Below are 26,002 nucleotides of genomic sequence, written 5' to 3' on the forward strand. Positions count from 1 at the left end.
TCACTGCGCCATTGACTAATAGGTTTGTGCAGTTGAACATAGAGTACAGAGGAGGTTGCCGCACAGATCTGTAAATCCCTACAGTTAAAATAACTGCCTTGGCTCACAGATAAAGGTGACCACTTGCCAATGGTTGGCATACAAAGAACAAAGAACAAATAGAAGCCTGTTGCACAGTAATGCTCTCAACTTTGCTTCAAAAACATCTCAACTCAACCTTGAAATAGCACCATTACTGCACCAGTGTGCGAGTTAAAGTTCTGACAATAATCATACCCCAAGCCCTCTCCAGTGCTATTGCCAATTTAGCATCCATCAGAGTTCAATTAGTCAGATTTTTTGCTGTGGCACCACATTTAGACTCCAGAGGAAAACCTTCCTTGTTCGTCTTAATATATTCAGCATGCTATAGAAATTGACACACACGAGTTCCTTATGACGGAAACAACACTGAACTCTTTGGAAAGTCTTCCTTTTTTAAAAATAAAGATAGTGACAACTCAATCCTGAACTTCCACTGTTCAGACAAGAATGGAAAGATTACGTTACTGCAAAATCATCAGTTCTGTTTATAGTTCAGGTTGATCCTCCACCTGAAATCAGACCCTGCGGGTCTAAAATTTTTTTAAAATGTTCCATTGTCTCTCGACCAATGAATGATGCGATTACGTAATTATTTTATAACTTGTTATTTGTGCTGCATCAGCTGGTACGATATGACCGCATCCTTTGAGAGAAAGATACTGGACTGGATTCTCCGAATTTGGGACTAAGTGCCGACGCCGGCTTCAAAAGGGTGGAGTTTCACATAGATACGTAGAATTTACAGTGCAGAAGGAAGCCATTCAGCCCATTCGAGTCTGCACCGGCCCTTGGAAAGAGCACCCCACTTAAGCCTGCACCATATCACCAGAACCCAGTAACCCCACCTAACCCAAGGGCAATTTAGCATGGCCAATCCACCTAAACTGCTCATCTTTGGACTGCGGGAGGATACCGGAGCACCCGGAGGAAACCCACGCACACACGGGGAGAATGTGCAGACCCTGCACAGACAGTGACCCAAGCCGGGAATCGAACCTGGGACCCTGGCGCTGTGAAGCAACTGTGCTACCGTGCCTCCCCAAAGGACGCAAAGACTACTAATTCCAAGCCCTGCAGTGGGCTAGCAGGGACCCGGAGTACATCTCGCAACTTTTGCTGCAGATACGGGCCCCCGTACCTCCAGGTCAGAGGCCGTGCATGTGCATGGCGTCGGCCTCCAGCAGTCGCGCCGTGGTCCATGGCGGACTCGGGCCGCGGAGCCAGACACAAGAAAGAGACCCCCTGATTGGCCCCATGCGACCGACCCTCAAACCCTGTACGAACATTCCCCGGCCGTCTACAAGGCCCCCGCTGGCCTCCGGTCTGCCCGCCCCAGACCAAGACGGCCGCGGACTGAGTTTGCAGCCGCCACACGAGTATCCCGACCGGCTAGAGCACATTAGTTCCACGCCGTCGGGACTTCGGCCGGTCAGGAGCGGAGGATTGCTGAGCGGGCCTCTGGAAACAGTCCCAGGCGGTGCGGCGTACTCCCTGAGCACGCCGCTTTTCGGGGCCCGTAGAATCAGTGAACCGGTGCCGGTCCGATTTCTTACGTGAACATTGATTCTCCGCCCCGCGCTGGCCGCGATTTCGGCGTGAGGGTGCGGAAAGTCCAGCCCACTGTTCTTCATTTCGGAGAGGTCCTCAGTCGATGAATTACAAACAATTATAGAAATACGCAGCTATAATGGGGACAGAGTCACCATTAAAAAAGTGTGCTAAAATCTCGCTATAGATAAAGGTTGTGGGGTGGGGGGGGGGGTGGAGAGAAGGGGTGGCAGCGTGAAGGAGATGATTGAAGAAATGAAATACAAGTTATCTTTTTCCCCTCCAGGGCACACTGCTTCCAAGCCCAGGAGAGGTGCCCGAGCCCAGCTCTCTGTTGAGTTGTTCCATGAAAAGTGTGCCAGCACGTCATGTGGTGAGAGACACACTCGTTTTGTACCTCGCGCCCGCATGGAAGCAGAACCTGCTACTCATGTCTCTCCACAACGGCATGGCTGAAATCAGAACTTCACCCCCAAGGAGGAACTCAATCTTGCTGCTGTCCCATACCACAGCTTGTCAAATGTCCAAAGCAGTGTGCCAGGAATCATCCGAAGGAAAAGACTCTCCACAAAAAAAAAAGTAAAATTGGAGAAAGAGCAGCATGAAATGAAATGAAATGAAATAAAATGAAAAGAAAATCGCTCATTGTCACAAGGAGGCTTCAAATGAAGTTACTGTGAAAAGCCCCTGATGCACTATCAATTACGACAAGACGAGAGTAGAGAGTAATCGAGGCTTTATTAAGCAGAGATGTGTTGCCTCCTGCAGCTGCTACCGAAAGGGCAGCAGCTCGGTGAGCACACACATTTATACTCCGCCTACTGGGCAGAGCCAGCTGGCAGGGATCAACCCCCGTACCTGTAGTACAGGAGCCTTACCATATTACCTCTAATACACGTATTGTACAAACAGTGGTGACTACCACATTCACCCCGTTAAAAAAAGGAGTCCAGCGGGGTGGTGGAAAAACTATTTACAGGTACGTGAGAATTTTAAAAGTGTACGGTTTGGTGGAAGTTTACAAATTTAGCCGGTCTGGAGCCTTGATCCTCCGCTGTGAGCGCCCAGTCCCGGTGGTGATGCAGGCGCCGGCTTGGTCGCCTGTGACTCCGGGAGCATGTAGTCCTCATCTTCATCCCCGGGTGGAACCAATGGGAGGACGGATCGGCCTGGGGCGGGGACTGTAGTGAGGTGCGCTGGGGGGGGGGGGGGGGGGGGGGGGGAGGATGGGTGGCGCCAGGACAATCGAAGGGGGGCAGTGGGGAACCAGCTGGTGCCAGGTCCCTGAGGGAGACGGTGTATTGGCGACCGTCGGGGTACGCCACGTAGGGATACTGCAGGTTCGCATGCAGCAGCTGCACGATTTCGACCAACGGGTCCGCCTTGTGAAGCCGCACGTGCTTGCGGAGGAGGGCGGGTCCTGGAGCTGCCAGACACGTTGGGAGCGAAACCCCGGAGGTGGACTTCCTGGGGACGGCAAGGAGACGTTCATGGGGGGTTTCATTAGTCGCAGTGCAACGTAGCGATCAGATGGAGTGGAGCGCATCGGGGAGGTCCTCCTGCCAGCGGGAGACCGGGACATTTTTAGACCGTAGGGCCAGCAGGAGGGCCTTCCAGACCATCCCGTTCTCCCTCTCCACCTGCCCGTTTCCCCGGGAGTTGTAGCTGGTCGTCCTGCTCAAGGCAATGCCCTTGCTGAGCAGGAACTGACACAGCTCATCACTCATAAAGGAGGACCCCCGGTCGCTGTGGACGTAAGCGGAGAAACCGAACAGGGTGAAGATGCTATTGAGGGCTTTGATGACTGTGGCAGACATCTGGGGCATGGGATGGTGAAGGGGAATCTGGAGTATTCATCAACCACGTTCAGGAAGTACGTGTTTCGGAGGAGGGGAGGGGCCCTTTGAAGTCCATGCTGAGGCGTTCAAAGGGACGGGAGGCCTTCACCAGGTGCGCACGGTCTGGCCGGTCCGCGCAGACCTGGCAGTCTTTGGTGACCACCCTGACTTCCGCAATGGAGTAGGGTAGGGTTGCGGGCCTTTATGAAGTGAAAGAACCGGGTGATCCCTGGGTGATAGAGATCATCGCGTAGGGCCCGGAGTCAGTCCACTTGTGCGCTGGCACATGTACCTCAGGATAGGGCATCGGGGGGGGGGGGGCTCATTGAGCTTACCGAGGCGATACAAAATCTCGTAATTGTAGGTGGAGAGCTCGATCCTCCACCTCAAGATTTTATCATTTTTGATCTTACCCTGCTGTATGTTGTTAAATGTGAAGGAAACCGACCGGTGATCAGTGAGGAGAGTGACTCTCCTGCCAGCCAGGCAATGCCTCCAATGCCGCACAGCTTCTATGATGGCTTGGGCCTCCTTTTCGACAGAGGAGTGGCGAATTTCGGACGCATGGAGGGTGCGGGAAAAGAATGCCACGGGTCTGCCTGCCTGGTTGAGGGTGGGCACACTTCCATACGAGTACAAAATTCTACTGCGGATTGATGCAAAACCAGTGGTCCATCCACCAAGGAGAGTTCCTGCTCCACTGAGGGATCGACTAAAATCAGAACTCGCAAGCCTACAGAAGAAAGGCATCATCTCGAAGGTCACTGAACCAACTGACTGGGTCAGCTCGATGGTGTGCGTCAAGAAGCCTTCGGGGGACCTACGAATCTGCAACGACCCCAAGGATCTAAACAAAAACATTGTGCGGGAACATTACCCAATCCCAAAAGGGGAAGAAATCACGAGCGAAATGGCACACCCGCACTTCTTCACGAAACTAGATGCATCCCAAGGATTCTGGCAAATCCATATCGAAGAATCCAGCAGAAGGCTCTGCACTTTCAACACGCCTTTTGTCAGATTCTGCTAAAACCAAATGCCATTTGGCATCATCTCGGCATCGGAAATATTCCACGGCATCATGGAACAGATAATGGAAGGAATAGACAGGGTTCGTGTCTACCTCGACGATGTCATTATCTGGTCTTCGACTCCGGAGGAACATGTGTCGCGATGGAAGAGAGTATTCTGACGCATACATGAGCATGGCCCCAAGCTAAACAAATCCAAGTGCAGCTTTGGGATGCTTAAGCTCAAGTTCCTAGGTGATCAGATATCGAAACACTGTGTACGCCCGGACACAGACAAAATAAAAACCATTGAGGCGATGAAAGTCCCCGAGGACAAGAAAGCAGTACTGCGCTTCCTTGGAGTGGTAAACTTCCTAGACAAATTCATCTCAAATTTGGCCACACATACAACGTCCCTAAGAAAATTGATAAAGAAATCAACCGCCTTCGAGTGGACGACGGAACACCACACAGAGTGGTTGGAGCTGAAGGCCAAAGTCACCACTACACCCGTCCTCGCATTCTTTGACCCAGATCGCGAAACTAAGATCTCGACCGATGCAAGTCAGGATGGCATTGGAGCAGTACTACTACAGAAAGACGACACATCATCATGGGTCCCAATAGCATACGCATCATGGGCAATGACACTGACAGAGACCACGTACGCGCAGATTGAAAAGGAGTGTTTAGGTCTTCACACCGGCATCCTCAAATTCCATGGCTACGTCGACGGCCTGCCAACATTTACTGATTCATCGCTCTCGACCTGAAAGGAGAGGGTCCTGTCGACCGTGTGCATCGCGGCCTTGGCGATGTCGGCCTTGATACGGTTGAAGGCCTGGTGGGCCTCAGCCGTCAGGAGGAAAGCTGTGGAGTGGATGAGTGGGCAGGCCTTGTCCGCATAGTTAGGGACCCACTGGGCATAATAGGAGAAGAACCCCAGGCATCGTTTGAGGGCCTTGAGGTAGTGGGGGAGGGGGAGTTCCATGAGGGGGTGCATGCTGTCGGGGTCGGGCACTCGGACTCCATTTCGCACAATATAGCCAAGGATGGCTAAGCGGTTGGTGCTGAACACGCACTTCTCCTTCTAATACGTGAGGTTCAGGAGCTTGGCGGTGTGGAGGAATTTGAAAAGGTTAGCGTTGTGGTCCTGCTGGTCGTGGCCGCAGATGGTGATGTTATCTAGGTACGGGAAGGTGGCCCGCAGTCCGTACCAGTCAACCATTCGGTCCATCTCCCATTGGAAGACCGAGACCCCATGCTCGTAACGATAGCGTACCTGATTATTCAGTATGTTCAACGGGCGAAACTGCCTGGCAATCACAATTCCTCGCCAGGATGTGCACGGCATGCCCAAAATCGTCCAATGACTCACCAGAGAGTTGTGGACAGGAGGTGCCTGGTGTAAAGTTTGTTGATCGGCCGGATGTAGTTCCCTTTCAGAAGCGCCATGGCCTCAGTGTAGTTGGGCGCATCCCGGATAAGGGGAAAAATATCGGAGCTCACCCGTGTGTACAGGATCTGGCGTTTCTGTGCTAGGGTTGTTCTGTCGCTGATCCGATGTAGGCTTCAAAGCAAGCTAGCCAATGGTCGAAGGCCAACGTGGCGTTGTCTGCTTGTGGGTGCAGCTGTAGGCGATCTGGCTTGATGCGTAGTTCCATCGCTGTAATATCTCTGCTTAATAAATTGATGCACTATCAATTATGACGAGACGAGAGTAGAGTAATCAAAGCTTTATTAAGCAGAGATCTGTTGCCTCCTGCAGCTGCTACCGAAATGGCAGCAGCTTGGTGAGCACACACATTTATACCCAGCCTATTGGACGGAGCCAGCAGGCAGGGATCTACCCCCGTACCTGTAGTACAGGAGCCTTACCGTATTACCTCTAATACACGTATTATACAAACAGTGGTTACTACCACAGCCCCTAGTCGCCATATTCCGGCGCCTGCTCGGGGAGGCTGGTACGGGAATTTAACCCTGGTGCTGGCCTGCCTTGGTCTGCTTTAAAAGCCAGCTATTTAGCCCTGTGCTAAACCAGCCCCTTCCAGCATTCACCCGAATTCAATTGCAGGGACAAAGACTGGAGCTCAAAGATTTAGTTGTTCCACTTTCAGTAATTCGGTTTAGTTTTGTTTCGGGTGGCTCAGAGAATTAAGGGCAGGAATTTACTGTAGTGTAGCATTTGAAATTAGTTAGGTTGGCCCTTGCACCCTTTGGTTCCATAGTTGCTGAAGGAATGAACAGAGCATAGAACATAGAACAATACAGCGCAGTACAGGCCCTTCGGCCCACGATGTTGCACCAAAACAAAAGCCATCTAACCTACACTATGCCATTATCATCCATATGTTTATCCAATAAACTTTTAAATGCCCTCAATGTTGGCGAGTTCACTACTGTAGCAGGTAGGGCATTCCACGGCCTCACTACTCTTTGCGTAAAGAACCTACCTCTGACCTCTGTCCTATATCTATTACCCCTCAGTTTAAAGCTATGTCCCCTCGTGCCAGCCATTTCCATCCGCGGGAGAAGGCTCTCGCTGTCCACCCTATCTAACCCCCTGATCCTTTTGTATGCCTCTATTAAGTCTCCTCTTATTTTGGGATAGTTTGTTATTTTGGGAGCATTTGGGATTGGAGGGGACGTGGTTTCACCTTAAACATTAACATTTAAGGACCAAGTGGAGAAAAAAAAAGGACTGAGAAGGAGGATTAATGAAAAGGGATGAATTCAACGTCAAGTCAGGGGAGAGTGTGAAAGCAGTGTGCGCTGGATTGAGGGAAGGAAACGCAGCTCGTCAGGAAAGCTTTGGAGGAGATTTAGTGGATGGGAGTTATTCAAAATCATGACAAGTCCAAACAGAGAAGCAATGGAGTAACTATTCCCATTGGGGGATGGGTCGGAAACCAAAGAATACAGATTTAAGGGGATCGGCAAAAGAGGCAGAGGTGACCCCCGGGAGGTTGGGGGGGGGGGGGGGGGGGGGGGGGGGGGGGAGGTTTAACACAATGAGCGGTTAGGATTGGGATTGCACTGCCCGAGAGGGTGTGTTGGAGGCAGATTCAATTGTGGTTTTCAAAACAGAATTGGATAATTATCCAAAGAGAAAAAAAACATGGTGAGCCAAGGGGAAAGGGTGGGGAGACGGGGGATTGGCTGGCTTGCTGTTGCAGAAGGGCGGGCATGGATACATAGGGCCGAACAGTCTCCTTCTGCGCTGTAGCCATTCTGCAATTCCATGATTCTAAAAAAACAGACCAAAAGGGAAAAGTAAGGAGAAAGTATTCAATGTATTGATTATATTTTTTGGCGCCTTGCCAAGCATGCGGCGTGGACAATATTCTTGCTTTCAATCCATTCAACCTGTCTTTCCAGATTATGAATAAAATGGCCACGGTCCAATTCCCTCAAAAGTTACCATAAAGGGGCCTGAGGGAAAACATGAGCAGTCAGTGTAGCATTTCCTTCTGCTTAGCGCATGTAAAAAAATAACAACATTTGTACATTTTTGTCTGTCCTACAAAAGCAGCTGTAACTTACTTTTAAAGCAGTTACTTACGGTCACTTGTCGGTAGTAGTTTTGCATGATGCACTGAGCCAGTCCGATGCAGATTACTGGAATGCATTTGGTAGCAATGGGCAATCAACTGGCTATTTCTGCACTGAATCAATTGCAACATAGGACAAAAATGATGCATGGCAAAATTAGTGAATACACCTTCTGGTTTGGTCTCGTGTCTGTACCTAGTTTGCCAAGAAAGATGCAGGCAACTTGATTACAAATGACATCCTAGTGCTATGAAGAGTTGACAGGTCTTCAATGACCCTCTTTCCTTCGTAAGGTCAAACATGGGGCTATTTGCTGTGATAGCACAATGTTCAGCACCATTCACAACTCTTCAGATATTAAGCAGTGCATGTCCAAATGCAGAAAGGCCTGGAAAATATCCAGGCTTGGGCTGACAGGTGGCAAGTAACAAGGGGCAGCATGGTAGCATAGTGGTTAGCACAGTTGCTTCACAGCTCCAGGGTCCCAGGTTCGATTCCCGGCTTGGTTCACTGTCTGTGCGGAGTCTGCACGTTCTCCCCATGTCTGCGTGGGTTTCTGCCAGGCGCTACGGTTTCCTCCCACAGCCCAAAGATATGCAGGTCAGGTGGATTGGCCATGCTTAATTGCCCTTAAGTGTTCAAAAAAGTTGTGTTGGGTTACGGGATAGGGAGGTGGTGTGGGCTTGGGTGGGGTGCTCTTTCCAAGGGCCGGTGCAGACTCGATGAGCTGAATGACCTCCTTCTGCACTGTAAATTCTATGATTCACGTCACACAAGTGTCAGGCATTGAACATCTCAAACAAGAGAGAATCTAACCATCACCCCTTGACATTCAATGGTATTACCATCGCTGAATCCCGCATTACCAACATCTTGGGGGTTACCTTTGACCACAAGCTGAACTGGACCAGCCATATAAATAATATGGCTACTAGAGCAGGTCAGTCGCCAGGAATGAATAACTCACCTCCTGACCCCTCCCCCAAAGCCTGCCCACCATCTACAAGGTACAAACCAGGAGTGTGGTGGAATACTCTCCCTTTGCCTGGATGAGTGCAGCTCTAACAACACTCAAGAAGCTCAGCACCATCCAGAACAAATTAGCCCACTTTATTGACACCCCTTCCACAAACCCTCTCCCTCCACCATCAACGAATAATGTCAGCCGTGTGTACCATTTACATGATGCACTGCTCCTCAGGCAGCTCCTTTGAAACCCACAACCTCAACCATTTGGATGGACAAGGGCAGCAGACACATGGAACACCACCATCACAAAGATTCCTTCCAAGACACACACCATTCTGACTTGGAAATAGATTGGCGTTCCTTCATTGTTGCTGTGTCAAAATCCTGCAATTCCTCCCCAACAGCACTGTGGATGTACCGACATCATCACAAGGACTGCAACGGTTCAGGAAGGCAGCTTACCACCACCTTCTCAAGGGCAATTAGGGATGGGCAATAAATGCTGGCCCAGCCAGCAACTCCCACATCCCTTAAATGAATAAAAAATAAAGTTACAGTGACATATTGCACAAATAGTGGATGACCATGTTCACATTTAACATTTCCCAAGGGAGACGAACCTCTCCCAAAAACAGTCTTTTCGCTCCTGAAGCTATCACGGAAGCTTATCCAATGGGATACCCGGATTATTTAAACACACTCCCCAAGTTCAGGCCACCTCTTACCTTGTTCTATTCTGCACATTCCACACCGCTGTTCTTCCAAAATGCCACTTTCGTGGTGAGTTAAATGAATTGCACATTCGTGAACCCTGGTCTGACTCTAGTCCTGCCCTGATGAAGATAGAAAATGCTGGGTTCGGGGGCGGGATGTAGAACTATGAGCCATTTCCAGGATTTTCACAACAGAAAGCCTCTGTCATCGTGAAAACCTGGGCCTAAGTGCAGTTGTGAACTTTCTTTAATGCCCTTCCCAGAGGTGCGTTTTGAAATGGCAAGGGCATTTAATTAGGAAGGAGGGTGGCTTGTGATTAAGCCCAGAGATGGCCTTCCCACCCCACCAGCAACCGAGGTCCTCAAGTGCGCAATCAATGCTCTCTTACAGACCTCAACCCGCTACCTGAGGCATTAAGCCAGCGTCAGGCCAGCCTGTCACCACTTGGGAGCCCATGCAAACCTGTGTGTTGCTTGTGGTTTCTGGTCCGCCAGCAGGAGTTGGGCCAGGATAGCGCGGGGGGGTCGCTCGATCCCCCACTCTGCCATCACTTACCTCTGGCCTGAGTTGTTGTTCAATCTTGAGTGTCACAACGCCCCCCCCCCCCCCCATTCCTGTCCCTCTTGCATTTGGTGGGCAGTGGGCAGAACAGGACAGCACCACACCACCTAGGACATCTGAACAGCGTCCAGGCCCAGTCGCCCCAGAAGGCGCCCACCAACAGGGATCCAGGTAGAAGGGCAGGATTCACAGCAGGCTGCCTCCACTCCTGATGTGTTGTCTGGGAATCCACCTACACATAGCATTAGGGCCCGTAAGCTCAGAACGTTAGACACCAGTTAAGTTGGCATGGCATGGGTGCAGGGCACAGTTTCGTTATAGGGGTTAGGGCACGTACCTCTAAATATTTGTTCACATTAAATCTGTTAACACTGTTACAACCTGCCCCGGTTTCTGCTGGTTTGGGCTGGCCAGAGAAGGGGCACACGGGTAGGGGTGAATTGGGAAATTGGCAGACGTTTTGGTGGCACAAATGAACCTCGCCATGGGGAATTCGATGCATCGGAGGCAGAGAATTGTGGAGTCGGGCCCACTAATGATATGTATTTACTGTACATGTGTTCCGGAATGCACCGACGCCGCTGTTGAGGCGACGAGAATTGTGATTTGGCATCAAACCGGCACCCGCCGCGATTTCGGCGTCGGAATCGATTCTCCGCCCAACCGCGTTTCCCGATTTCGGCCGATGGAGAATCCCGTCCCTGGCATTTTTAAGACGGTGAAGCCATCTGGGATGGCCACTTCCCGATTACAAAATGAACACTTTGCAAAGATTGCAGGGAAATGGACAATACTGAGAAAACAAGCAGGTTCAGGGTTTGTCTGCATATTGGAGCCGCAGCTCCCAGACAAGACCAAAACTGCAAACCCATTAGCATACTAATGGCCCATCTCCAGGAACAAAAGAGTAACATTTGAGTAACCGATACTAAGGCAGGCACCCCGGTGCCTGAGGAGACCAGACCAAAGCAGGCCAACGGTCACCTAGGACACGCCCAAACATAAGGGCACCCACCCCTTTATTGGATGAAATCGATAGGAACAATCGAGAAACGGCCCAATTGAGGGAGTCACAGATGGTGACCAATTATAATGGGTAATTGGCAAAAAAGGACAGACAGACAGACATACGAGATCTTAAGCAAGATGGTAACAGATATTATGCTTGTGTCCATAGAACTCCGGAACCTCAGGAACCCCAGAGGAAGAAGAAGACTGACAAAAAGGAAAAATGAAGATGACCTTCCTGCTTTTCATCTGGATCTTAGCGGGATCCCTTCAGTTGCGCGCAGACCCCTACCACAGGCCGTGAATGATTCCCACCCCTATCATACACTGAACCCCGAGATAGTTAACCCCGAGACAGGTACCGACACCCCGACCTGTTGTGACAAGTTTATAACCTGGTATTCACTATCTTACATTGTAGAATCACTCTTAGTACTGGCGATGCTCTACAGTGTCGTGCAGACACTTAGACTCAGAAAATGGGGAAGGAGAGCCTCCCACTCTCGCACCCCGGTATACACGTTTAGGACCCCTATTTGCGGACTTCGCCAAATTCCCCAACCCCTTGAGTGAATTAAAGTGCATCCGTTTTTTGTTGTGTGTGTTTTATTCAATAAAGAAATGTAAACTTCTGTGCTTGACTGTCAAGCCAGAGAAACTTGTGTTGTTGCTATTTGCACAGTTTAAAGTGTTGTACATTATTTTTGATTGTTTGAGTGAGGATAGTTTATTGAGGATAGTTTTTTTGATTTTGTAATGCATGCCTGAATGTCATAGCACCCCGTAGAGTTTTAGAATGATATATGTATGTAAAATGATTTTTGGCATAAAATTGTGTTTCATAGGATAGGGCAGTGTAGAGCCCTTGAAGTGCTTCTGGGTGCCCAGCTTGGTCAGAGAACGAAGACGATGTGGTAATGTGATCCTTCATGCTTCGCGTTGAGGATCACAAGGAGGGAATGTAGCCATCTCGGATGGGCACTTCCCGATTACAAAATGGACACTTTGCAAAGGTTGCAGGGAAAATGGACAATACTGAGAAAACAAGCAGGTTCAGGGTTTGTCTGCATATGGGAGCCGTAGCTACCAGACAAGACCAAAACTGCAAACCCATTAGCATACTAATGGCCCATCTCTGGGAACAAAAGAGTAACATTTGAGTAACCGATACTAAGGCAGACACCCCGGCACCAGAGAGACCAGAACAAAGCAGGCCAACGGCCACCTAGGACACGCCCAGCCATCAGGGCACCCACCCCTTTATTGGATGAAATCGATAGGAACGATCGAGAAATGGCACAATTGATTGAGGCCAAATTCAAGGCCCACCCAAAAGCGCGCAAAGCCCCTTTGGGTACAAGAAGGATCCCCCAAGAGAGGATCGTTCTCGTGGCTCCGGCTCTCACGGAGGAGAGACCTGCCCAACAGCTGCACCAGAACAAGTAAGTCCAAGGTCAATGCACGCTACCAGACAGACAACCTTAGCTGTTCCCCTTCACCACTTCGACCCCAGCAGCCTCAGAACCGAACAGTGGCCATTGTTCCTCTGACTGAGTGGGCGCCCAAAGCTAAGTATAGGCTTTAGCAGTAGTGATAGTTTAGTCTATAGTATGTGCAGGAGTATATTTAACTGTGTGTGTAAATAAATAAGCATTTGACTTTGAACTAACTAACTGGTGTATCGAGTCTTTGATCAGTATTCGGTTTGAACCTTGTGGCGGTATCGAGAGATACCTGGCGACTCTAGAGCAAAACGTAATTAGAATTAAGGAAGGTGACCATATTGACCGCCATATTCAGAGCCAAATAAAGAGAAACACAATTAGCAACAACGGGTTCGGAGCACTGACGGGTTCGGAGCACTGACGGGTTCGGAGCACTGACGGGTTCGGAGCACTGACGGGTTCGGAGCACTGACGGGTTCGGAGCACTGACGGGTTCGGAGCACTGACGGGTTCGGAGCACTGACGGGTTCGGAGCACTGACGGGTTCGGAGCACTGACTAAAACAACGGTTGTTCAGAGACACATTTTCTAATTTAGCGGCAGCAGCTTTGGCTCCATCATCTAATTGCCAGTTGTCTTTAAAGGAGGCTGTGTGTTTCTTTAAGAAGCTAATTCCGTGATCAGTCGTACACATTAGGAATCAGTGTGCAGCAGGACAAATATCTGCTCGCAATGGTGTGTTCAAATTGCTGTGAATCAACCACTGGTTTCAGACAGCTCTTTGTTCCATAACCATTAAGCAACTGTAGATCGATGGTAAAGTGCAGCTTGCAATCGCCAAATTGACACAAGGTTAAGGCACCATCGTTAATTTGAAGCTCAAAATGAATTGGCAATAACATCTTTGAGGAGTACACTTGAACTCCCAATGAAAAGCATCCTTATAATCCAGGGACTTTTCAATCCAGGGAAAAGAAGATATTTCACCACAAAGCCCAATCTCTTTATGAATTTTTGATAAGAAGCTGGAAAAACAGGGCAATGTGTTTAATATTAAACAGTTGGGTCAGCGAGAACGTAATTATTGCACTGAAAAGAAAACAGAAAAACTTGCATTTAGAATCATAGAATTTACAGTGCAGGAGGAGGCCATTTGGCCCATCGAGTCTGCACTGGCCCGCTGAAAGAGCCTCCTACCTGGGCCTGCTCTCCAGTCCTATCCCCACAACCCCACCTAACCCAAGGGACACGAAGGGGCAACTTAGCATGGCCAATAGACGTAACCCTCACCTCTTTTGGACTGTGGGTGGGAACCGGAGCACCCGTCGGAACCCATGCAAACTCGGCACAGTGACCCAAGGCCAGAATTGAACCCGGGTCCCTGGCACTGTGAGGCAGCAGTGCTAACCACTGCGCCATCCTTTTATACAGCACTTTTCACGAGCAGCGGATGTCTCAAAGTGCTTCACAACCAATGAAGGACTTTTTAAAGTGTAGTCATTGGTGTAATGTTGGAAATATATATCTTCTGTATATGTTTTGTGTAAATGAACGGGGACAGCAACTGAGCCTGTATAATTGAAAAGACCTGTTAAACTTTTCACATACAGGGCGCGATTCCCCGGAAAGATTTCTAAGTGCGGTAGCGAGCGGGAACTGCCGCGAGTTTCCCGGCACTCGGCAAAGTGAGGCCGGCAACGCTATTCAACATTAATTGGTCCACTTAACGAGGCCCCACGGGCATCTTGCCGCAAATGAAGGCTCGCCAGCCAATTCGCCGACATCGCACTCGTCAGCCCCCCGCTAACAAGGTCAAGCAACAGGTACTCAGCCAACCCCAGAAAGCTCGCTACAATGGCGCCCAGGAGACTGGCACCAAGATTCGGGGACGCTGAGCTGGGGAGGCTCCTAGATGCAGTGGAGGTCATGAGAGATGTCCTGTTCTCCCGAGGGTCCCGGAGGGTCAGCCAGTGCTGCCTGGGATGAGGCGACAGTGGCTGTAAGCTCCGGGACTGTGACCAGGAGGACTGGCCTCCAGTGCTGACAAAAGGTCAACAACCTACACTGGGCAGCACGATTCAGTAGAGACCAATGCCCTCCCTCCTCTCCCCCCCCCCCCCTCCGCCTCGCGACCCCGAGACCTTCCACCCCAAGGCGAGCATCCACCCCCCAAACTCTCTATGTGACCCCCAACTCTCCCTTCAACACCCCTCTCCCTTCAACCCCCCAAACCTCCCGACACAGACCCTCTCCCACCACTGTAAACCACACATGTGGATAACGATGCCCTCTCTGTGTCTCCTCAGGAAACGCTCTCTCACAATCACCGGGAGAGGACCCAAACTGGTGGCGGGATGCCAGACATAAGAACCCTCACCTCCTTCGAGGAAGGGGCCCTAGAGGTGATCGGGGTGGCCAAGGAAAGGGTGGTCAACTACACGGAGGTTGGCGGCACCACGGAGGTGAGGAAACACCAGGCGCCACCCGGAGGACCAGTCACGTGAGTTGTTATTGCCTCACTGACTGACAGACCCATCCCTACCACTGACCACATGCCCATTATCCCACAGGCCTTCCAGCCGACACGCCGGCCCAACCAGGGTGGTCCCCGCTCCAGCCTCCCAGGAGAACAGCTCGGAGGGGAGCACCGAGGAAGACACGATCGATGCGTCACGGCTGTCATCCCAACCCTCCGCCAGCGCAGATACATGCACCTCGGTGGGAAATGTTTGTCAGGCTTCTGGGGCACAATCTGGTGAGCAACACACAGCTGCTGATGCACATCAGGTGGAGGCAGGAACCCCCAGGTGAGACAGCAGTCGGAGGTCCACTGGATCCCTGGACCCTGCTGGCTCGCAGCCTGATGCTGAGCCTCTGGTACAGGGTTACCTGGAGTTGATGGAGACGTTAGGGTGCAATCATGACATTCAGGAGGGAGATGTCAGCGACACTCCAGCAGGTCCATAGCCGATTGGAGGAGTCCCAGTGGCTACAATCGCAGGAGATGTAGCTGTCAATGCGTGGCACTGTGGCCAACACAGCTAGGGTGGCGACCGCAGTGGAGAACCTGGTACACTGCGTCGGCACCATTAGTGAAGGTGACGGCCATGGCGGAGGGTCTCAGCAGAATGTCCGACTCACTGGGCGATGTTACCCAGTCCCAGCCTGACCTTGATGAGGTTCTGTGGCACATGTCCCGCTCTCAGATTGGAATGCCAAGGCGCTGTGGAGCTTGTCCCGGTCGCAGGTGGGCATTGCCGAGGCACTACAGAGCCTGTCCCACTCTCCGAGGAGCATCGTCGAGGGCGTCAACACGATAGTGCAGAGCATGCCCAGAACTGGCAGAGCCAGATGATGCAGGGGCAGTCAGGGCTCGAACCAGCTGCCCCTCCATCCCAAGGTGAACCCCAGGGCCCTACGGGCAATGACCAGGAGGAGGGGGCACTTGGTGCCAACCTGGACCTGTCCCATGGAGTGGTGATGGTGGCCACCCCACTGATGAGGCTGCATCTCAAGGTCAATCCCACGGGACAGGGCAGCACGGCTGTGCCTGTCCTGCCAACAGGTGCGCCAGGGCCCTTCGCCTCAGAGGTTGGCCGCCAAGGGCATCCAAGGCCACAGGACGAGGTAAGCAGCTGACTGCCTCCACCTCTAATGTGCATCCTGGGGAGACACCTAGACATAGTTGTAGAACTCGGAAGACTTAGCATATCGAGGATCACGGAGGGCACTGGGGGAGGGAGACAGCACCATCGGGAGAGTGGGAATTTTAATTTACATTAAGCAACTTTGAGCACAACCAGTATGATGCATCTGTCACATTTTTCCGCAATGTGGGCCGACCTCCGAATCCTTGGTCTATCTCTCCAGGCATCCCCCCCTGGGCACACTGCGTGCAGGTGATGGGTGTGAGCGAGCACTCAGCAGACAGGCAGGGGCCAGATTGTGGCATAGATTGAGAAGCACTGGCGCTCAGCTCTCTGCGGGTCATCATCACTCCCTGCCCTCAATAGTGACCCGCTAACAGTGCCGACACAGTCCCAACACCCTGGAGTAATGTGACACAGGCTCTAGGAGGGTGGGTAAGGTAGCGATGATAGACCAGGCCACGTTCTATGTCATTCGGGTGAGTACAAGGCCACCCTTGCCCTCTTAAGCTTGCCGGACCCTCGCCGCTGCCGCGTGTCCTGCAGCCTCCGGCTGGAACACCGGTTCCTCCTCGGAGGTGGCCACGTGTTCCTCATCCCTAACCTCCATATCATCGCCCTGCTCCTGTGGAGGACACAGCAGACCACCGCAAAGCGGGCGACCCTCCGGAGGGTGTACTGGAGTGCACCACCGGAGCAGTCGAGGCATCGGAACCGCATCTGAGGAGTCCAATGCACCGCTCTATGACAACCCAGGTGGCCGCATGGGCCTTGTTGTACCGGGTCTCCGCTTCGGTCTCCAGCCTCCGTATTGGCGTCATTAGCCAGGTCCTCGGCGGGTCCTCACTCTGGCCTGATGGGCGGGATCCTGCACATGGGCCGATGCCTCGAGCATCTGCAGACACTGCTGCTGCCGCCGTCTTCGGCGTCTGCCCACCAGCCTAACGGCAGCACCATTAGGGCAAGTTCTGCTGGGTCCAAAATCTCTGCCATAGTGTTCAATATCTGTAAGGGCTTGGCAGGCGGTACAGACTGACAAACAGCAGTGGCTCCCACCCCAGGACCCTCCATTCCCCCACTGACTCCCCCCACCCAGAACTTCCTGTCCACGTACTCCTGGCTGCAGCAGACTTCTCTCACCGGACCCCAGACTCTGTCCCCGGACATCCGCTCATAAAGTCACCTGGACCGGGTGCTGGTCCCCTCCCCGTTGCACTCACCCATCCTCCGGCCATGGACATGTACCCGGTGCCGGAGCCCATCCACTGGGTGTTCGGATCTCAGCTGCTGCGTGTGTGGTGTTGCCCCCCGCGGTGTTCAGGCACAGAGTGTCCAGGCATCACGGCTTGATTGGGATGCTAAGAATGACACCCAAATGCTACATGCCCCGCCCACCCAGGGGAATCCACTTGGGTTGTGTGAAGTGCTCATTTAACCACAATTGTCAATTCCCTATGAGCAACAGCCTTCAGCCGCACGGCCAGAGGCCTCGGCAGTCGTTGGGGGTTATGGGTGGTCGGTGGGGCAGACGGGCAGGGACAAGGGTTGCCCTTGGAACGGATACACACGATGCAGGGGTTGGCTTGGTGGTGCCACGCGCGGGCGGCTCACCGCTGTGGAGAGTCCCCCACCCCCAGCCGGGGTCCCCACGCTAGTGCGTGTAGATGTCCAAACCAGGAGCTGCTTCTGCTCTTGCTGGCAACACCTCTCCCCCACCCACTCCCAGTCCGCGTCAGCCCGCCCCCCTCCCACCCAGTCCGCGACAGCCCCTCCCACCCACTCCACGACAGCCCCCCTCACCCACTCCCAGTCCGCGACAGCCCCCCTCACCCACTCCCAGTCCGCGACAGCCCCCCACCCACTCCGCTGCAGCTTCTCTCCCCCACCCACTACTCGACAGCCCTCCCCACCCACTCCCAGTCCACAACAGCTCCTCTCCCCACCCACTACTCAGCAGCCCCCCCACCCACTCCGCGACAGGCCCCCCCCCCCCATCATTCACCTGACCCACGGTGAACCCGGTCTTCAGGCACTGCCAAGCAATGAAGGGCTGCCAGTGTCTGATTGGCCAGCAGCTCTCGGGGGGCGGGGCGCTCTCCCCAGGTTCAAGACCAGCCGCTGCCCAGTTTGACTCTTAATGGGGCAACTCGTCCCACAAAGTGGCTGCATGGGACTCCTGCCAGCACTCCAGCCGGCAAGCGTGACCCCCATCACCCAAATTCCCAAAGTCTATACAATGGATACTGCTCTCTTGCAGCAAACAATTTGGAAAGTTGCGGAAAGCCCAGTTGAAAATTGGACACCAGGCACAGCCTTAAAGGCATCGCAGCTCACACTAAACATGTCCATTTGGATTTTGCTTGAAGAGGCACGAGTGCATTCAGCACTAATATCCAGACGGGGAGTTGGGGGGGGCGAGGAGAAAAAGAGCAGGTGGGGAAAGAATTAGTCAGTCGATTTTGCTTTAAACTACAGATAACAAATAATCTAGTTTTGTTCTTCTGATTTTGCTGAATACTTGTACTTTAACAGCAAGTCTCAAGGACCATTTGAGATACTAGCTTGGAAGAGTTAATGAGCCTGCCAGTGTGTAGGAACCAAGTACAATTTACAGTCGATGCTGAAAAAGCACTTGTCTTCTTGGGCTAATGATTGTCTTTATTGATATTCACTTCCATGATACTCAGTCCCTCATCCATTATATCATCACAGGCACGAATAGAATTAAGGGATGTGAATTAAATTAAATGCAATTCAGATTTGTTTTTATCTTCAAGGTGCAACTCCTTTAACATGCACTGCAAACACAGTTGGGGCTGCACAGTGGTATTTCCCTCTGCAGATTCCAGACTGAGGGAATTAAATTCTCCACCACCTGCTGGTTATACAGGGTCCCATCACACATCCTGAGGAGTTCCTGGTGATTGTGAACACCCCAGCACAGTGTGGCCTCTATTATGCTGATAATCTCCAACATAGTTCCTCCTCCTTCAGGCACCATGCCCCAAGAGGATATTGGCATCCACAGACGTCTACTGGACTGGTCCATGATTATGCTCAGCAAAGTAACGCGGTGGTTTGAGGTTGCCTCTTGCAGTACGGCTGACCTGGAAACTCTTCCAGTCCTTACCCCTTGCCATCAGGCGCATTGGAAGGATTGTCAAGCTGTTTGGCTGGTTTCTGAACACACCTGAAGTGGGACTCGAGCCCGGAGATTCTGGCTCAGAGGTAAGGATGCTATTGGGCTACCACATCACCTCCTGGCATTACAGATTATCCAGTCATTGTCACATTGCTGTTCATGGGGGCTTTCCCTGAACAAACTGAATTAGTTACATTTCAAACGTATCTAATTGGCTGGAGAGAGGAAAAGGAAAGAGGGATTTGCATTAATGTACTGCCTTCCCCGATCATTGGACAGCTCTACGTGCTTGGTCCTCGAGCTATACAGCACAGAAGAGGACCTTCAGCCCATCAAGTCTGCACTGACAAAACTACAATACAAATGACCTATAGCTGAAAGCACTTTGGGACACCCCTGTGGTTACGAAAGGCACTTTATAAATGCAAGTCTTTATCTTCTTTCTAACTTGACACCTTGCCCACGGAAACCAGAAAAATGATTAAGTGGAGGATAGAAAAATTACCTTCAAAAAACTAGGTTGAGGCACACGGCAGGGAGATTAAATCCTGCGGCTGATCACCTAACCGGTGATTATTCAATATCGGCACCGTTATAGAACTGTTGAAAGTATTCCACTCCCAACACGAGCAGCACTCACCTGGAATACAAATGTCATCCAATTGTGTTTTTAAAAATCATTTTTGTGAAAGGTATTATTGTACACACTGGAAGATTAAATAGGCCATGTTCCCTATTTGTTCGTGTTTGGCTATTCTTCAATTAACGCTCTACACAACTGACGGAATCAATGCAAGGGAGATACAAAAGGAGGTGCCTTTGGGATGCTTAGTTGACAAGGCATCACCACCAAGCACCCCTACCCACCTCTGCACCACTCTATACTTATTCTTTCAGGGCACATCTGTTTCAGCCCTTTATAACACAAAGCCATTTCTCAACCAAAACTAGAGAGACAGGTGTCATTGGTTCACTGTTGCATCTGTTACTGTGTTTGACCCTACAAAAAAAAAAAAAACACAATTCGGCCAATGGAAACTAGGAAACTCACTATCTCAAAATGCATTAACAAAAAAAAAGTCCAACTTATTTTGGCATTAGATGTCCTGATGAATGCAAAATGAAAAACTTCAACGGCATGTTTTTTTTCCACCAAAACTATATAATTTTTTTGTTTAAATGGTGGGGCGGGGGGAATAAGCCATAGCCCCAGGATGAGGATCATGCGATAGAGTCCAAGAGTTTAATCATTTCAGGGAAATTGTGGATGGCTGGCTTTGATGCTGGTGAATTCCCCGTCCATTCGGGCCAAGTCGTGTTTAACCGTTTCTTTAGTTAGCATCTCTTTCGACCAGGTTTTGTAGTTGGTTAGCAAAGAACGGCGTGAAATGCAACCGTGTCTTTCCACCCCTATTCCACATGTTGAATGCCAGCCAATTGCTGGCTATTGGATGAGCAGGTGGGGGCCACAGAGGCAGAAGGTGGGCAAAGTACTTTTGCAGAAAGGAAAATTGTCTTTGTTTTTTTTGTGCCGGGAGGGTGAAATTAGGAAAGCGGAAGGTGCGTCAATCGCTGCCACTCTTACATCCTAGTGATTAGAGAAAGGAGGAAAGAGAAGGGAGGAATCAAGATTAATGAATAAAATGAGTGTTCAAGAGATTACTGAATTGATTTTTCATTGAAGAGTTTGTGGTGGTGACATTTTGCAGACATCCTAGTGCCAGGCATTCTAGCCCACACTGCACTGATAATTGCTCTGGCCATTATCCTTTCCAATAATACCTCTTTCTCTACCCACATGGTAATGTATAATTAGAGAATCCTGAAACTACACAACACACCTGCCAAATGCCACTTCCTAAAGAGGGTGTAATTTGCGCTGTCAATGTTGTGGTTAATTACACATCAGTTTCACTTTGGCACTTTATTAGTGCACTGTGGAATAGGGACATTTCTTATGGCAGGCTTAGTAACCAAGTTAGAATTTATTGCTATTTTAAAAGAGGGAGATAATATTTTAGTGGAATGTTAAACAAAAGTGAGTGTGTTTGTTAGATAATCTGAATTTCGTTGGCCAACATTATTGAACACTTCAGTGAATGATAAATTCCATATTGCGCATTGTTTCCCCAAGGCTTCTACACTCTACGTAACTGCTTCAATAAGTTTAATCAACCTAGTCCCAGACACGGTGGCACAGTGGCTAGTACTGCTGCCTCACAGCACCATGGACCCGGGTTCAATTCCGGCCTTGGGCAACTGTCTGTGTGGAGTTTGGACATTCCCCTCGTGTTTGTGTGGGTTTCTTCCTCCCATAGTTCAAAGATTTGCAGGTTAGGTGGATTGGCCACGCTAAATCGCTACCTCATGTCCAAAAGGTGGGCAGGTTAGGTGGGGTTAAGGGAATTAGGGCCAGGGAGTGGACCCAGCTAAGTTGCTCTTTCAGAGGGCCGGTGCAGACTCGATGGGTTGAATGGCCTCCTTCTGCATTGTAGGGATTCTATGAACGGAACTATAAATGTTCTGCACGCAGAGGCTACAGTATGGAAGCAGGCCATTTGGTTCAACCAGTACATTGTCAGATTTTAACCTCCAAGCAAGTATTTAGCCCAGCTTATATTCATCCACCCTATTCCCGGAATCCCGTTATCTGCCGATCAAATATAATTTTGAATGTTGACATATCGGTGAATTTTCTTGGGGGCCGCTCCTGCTCCATCACCATAACGTTGGTGGTAGTTTAGCAGAAATCACACGCCTGCAAACAAAATTTGTTCTCCACCAAGGTTGCATCAGGGTAGCAAAGGAAGCTCTTGGGGGAAATTCACCGAATAGTTCCCGGCTCCGCAAGCGAACTCTAGGGCCTCTCAGCTCTGTGCGTGAAGAACTTTCCATTGCCCTCTCTGTATGCTTTGTATCTGATGCGTTCCATCATAATAGATCGCCCAGCTATTGGAAACAGTCCATTCCCATCTGTCCCATCCTTTAAACACTTGTATATAATATAACCTCAGAATCTGTTAGTCCCAAGAAAGAAGCACAATGCATCAATCCTGTGCAATGCTTTGCACTTTAAAGATCCTACGTCTGTTGAAACGCATCAACCTAGAAATTTAACTGATCAGCCCTCCTACTACTGGTGGAATCAATAGTGACTAAACCAAACCATATATGTACGCATAAGAAGTGCTTATACTTCCACCTGCACCTTCTCTTTTTAAAAAAAGTGGATCGGAGGTCATCTCTGGATGTCAACAGAAGACATAAATCTGTTCACCTAAAGCTGCACAAAAACACACACGGTCCAACCTTAATTGAATTTCTCTTGTCACTCTGTCAACACATTTTTAACATTCTGTTGTGCACTTCTTCCATCTCACACCCCTCACCCAGACTCTCTCTTCCGCCACCCCACCCCCGCCCTGGGCCCTCACCACTTCAAAATAAAGAGGTACAAAATGATCGAGCTCCATTTACTACTGCGCAGGAAGGTTTGTCCTGTTGCCAGCCCAGGTTTTTGCAAAGCTGAATGCTGCCTCGGGGTGAAGAACTCTATTGATGTTTAAAACTGCAGCATCAGGACAATTGCAATGTGGTTTGCACTGCCATGTTTGTATCAATAGATCATAACTGCAGCCCTCAAAAATTGCACCAGTGTTCGTGTAATTTTATAGCAAGCCTCAAGCAGAAGCACATTCCAGGAGGTTACATGCCTGTTACTTTTTCTGAGCTACAAAGCCAGGGCTCAGAGTGTGGACAGGGACGAACCCCTAATCCAGCTCTGTCTGCTCCAAAAAACAATTCAAATTCAAATTGAATCCAATTCATGGTCCCCACAAGAGAGACATACCAGATCTGAGCCAAAAGGCAGAGCGGGTGAGGATGCCAGGAAGTCACAATACTTTGCTGCATCAAGAATGGGACAGACTTGAATGACCAGGTAGTTTCTCTCAGTCTGTCATTTTAGATACATGTATCTCACTTTGTTCTGACATCAGGCACGGAAACCGCAAATTGAGGGGAGAGTGAGCTCAGAGAGATAGGGCCGTCAAGTGGGTCTAAAGGAGGCAAGCAAGGTAACAAAGCAACGTAATTCAAGATCGTGGGGTGGCGGCGGCGGGGGGGGGGGGGGGGGGGGGGGGTGGAAATCGTAATACAAACAAATACAATTAAGATGTTTGGGTGGCACTGCCAGGGTGCCAGGCTGGCAGTGTCATGATGCTTGGGTGTCAGATGGGCACCGTCAGTGGTTGGGATGGAGGGGGGGGGCTCGATAAAGCAGGGAGAGAGTCTTAATGGAGGGGGGGTGCGGAGATTGGCGCTGTTGGTCATAATGGCCCCCCAATCTACGAGGAGCCATTCCTGCCGGCAAGGAAATTGACTGGAATGTGGCCTTGACAGGCAGAAACTCCCTGAGGCCCAATAAACCTGCAAAGTGCCAGTGATTGGAAAGGTGAATCTCGCCGCTGCAGCCACTGAGAAACACTCTGCCCAACCCACCTGAAAGTGGACTTAAAATTATTTCTGCAGAATCATGCTCCCTGTTTCTCAGATTTAAAAAAAAGATAAATTTAGAGTACCCAATAATTTTTTTTTTCCCAATTAAGGGGCAATTTGGCATGGCCAATCCACCTAACCAGCACACTGTCGAGTCGTGGGGGTGAAACCCACGCAGACACGGGGAGAATGTGCAAACTCCACACGGAGAGTGACCCAGGGCCGGGATTTGAATCCTGGGTTCTCAGCGCCGCATTCCCAGTGCTAACCACTGAGCCACCGTGCTGCCCTCCGTGTTTCTCAGATGAGGGGAGGGGTGGGGGTGTTGGGGCTACTGCGAAAATTTGCAACACTTGGAGCCAAATGAAGGTAAAGCTCATATAAGGAGCACAATGTTTTTCATTCCAAAGTCCTGAACCAGACTAGAAGACATGTTAAATCAATTAAATATTGTTAAAATACTCCCTTTGAATGAAATGAAAATCACTTGTCACAAGTAGGCTTCAAATGAAGTTACTGTGAAAAGCCCCTAGTCGCCACATTCTGGCGCCTGTTCGGGGAGGCTGGTACGGGAATTGAACCGTGCTGCTGGCGTGACTTGGTCTGCTTTAAAAGCCAGCTCGTTAGCCCTGTGCTAAACCAGTGTGGTATCCATACACACTGGAGAATGAAAGAGCAATCAGAAATGGAAGAACTGAAGACCAAAATCAATGGAGGAAAGGATATGGGCTGTGAAGTAAGTCCTGGTGGAGATGGTTCAGGGGCAAACCAGGGAGGGATCTGGAGACGAGAATCCTGACATCAATTTGCAGGTCACAACAAATCAGTGTAGCCTGGCTGTACCTGGTTCGGCCTGTGTGGGGTTCGAGCCGAAAACTGCAACCGAAAAGGACTTTAATCTTCGGTATGTTGAGCTTAAGGTAACTTGAATTCATCATGTCTGTCAAGGAGCCAATTAGTAATAGGGGTTAAGCCTTGGCTCAGTTGATAACATATGGAGTAAGTTGGCCTTGGGCAAAGAAACACTTTGATTTGAGCACATTGTGGTAGTATGTATTGGGGGTCATGTGGGACTGGAAGCCCTAATGTCATTGGCTGACAGATCCCGGGTCCTGGTTGGCCGTTGACCTCAAGCTCCGCCCTGAAGGCGGAGTATAAAAGCCGGAGTCTTCCCCCGCAGGCCAGTTTACTATCGAGCTGCGGGGGAACAGACACGCTTAATAAAGCCTCATCGACTTCACTCTATTCGTCTCACGGAGTCTTTGTGCGCTACAATTTATTAAGCGTGCCTAAAAAGGACTATGGAGCTCAGGATCATTCCGGAATGCCTGAGGATCAGCCCCCACGCAGTGAATGCGGCAGCAGCCTTCAAGCACTGGCAGACTTGCTTCGAGGCCTACCTCAGAACGACCACCGGCCGAGTCTCAGAAGACCAAAAACTGCAGGTCCTGCACTCGAGGGTGAGCACGGAGATTTTCTCCCTCATCGAAGACTCGGACGATTTCCAGACGGCGTTCGCATCACTGAAAAGTCTCTACGTTCGCCCAGTTAACCAAATCTACGCTCGCTACCAGCTCGCGATGAGACGGCAAGCTTCCGGAGAATCGATGGACGAGTTCTACGCCGCGCTGCTGATTTTGGGACGAGCCTGTAGCTGCCCGTCGGTAAACGCAAACGAACACACGGACATGTTAATGCGCGACGCTTTTGTGGCAGGTATGCAATCCTCCCAAATCCGCCAAAGACTTCTAGAAAAAGAGTCGCTAGGACTCTGAGGCACGGGCCTTAGCAGCCTCCCTAGACGTGGCCGCGCGTAATACACGCGCCTACGGCCCCGACCGCGCGGCAACCCATTGGGCCCCGTACGTACCCGTCGCGGCAAACCCCCTACCCCCCCCCCCCCCGGACACCCCACAGGCTTCGCGGTCCAAACGCCGAGTCACACCGCGGGCGCCCGCTGTTATTTCTGCGGCCAGGCGAAACA

The 26,002-nt window shown here is 50.7% G+C and overlaps 1 protein-coding gene across 2 annotated transcripts in view; it reads right to left on the reverse strand.

Moving 5' to 3' along the window:
- LOC140427002 (lysosomal proton-coupled steroid conjugate and bile acid symporter SLC46A3) overlaps nucleotides 1-26,002 on the reverse strand; it is a 135,270-nt gene that overhangs the window by 3,010 nt on the left and 106,258 nt on the right. The window lies entirely within an intron of this gene.

The sequence above is a fragment of the Scyliorhinus torazame genome, chromosome 1 (genome assembly GCF_047496885.1).
Source record: "Scyliorhinus torazame isolate Kashiwa2021f chromosome 1, sScyTor2.1, whole genome shotgun sequence".
NCBI classification, from domain to species: Eukaryota; Metazoa; Chordata; class Chondrichthyes; order Carcharhiniformes; family Scyliorhinidae; genus Scyliorhinus; species Scyliorhinus torazame.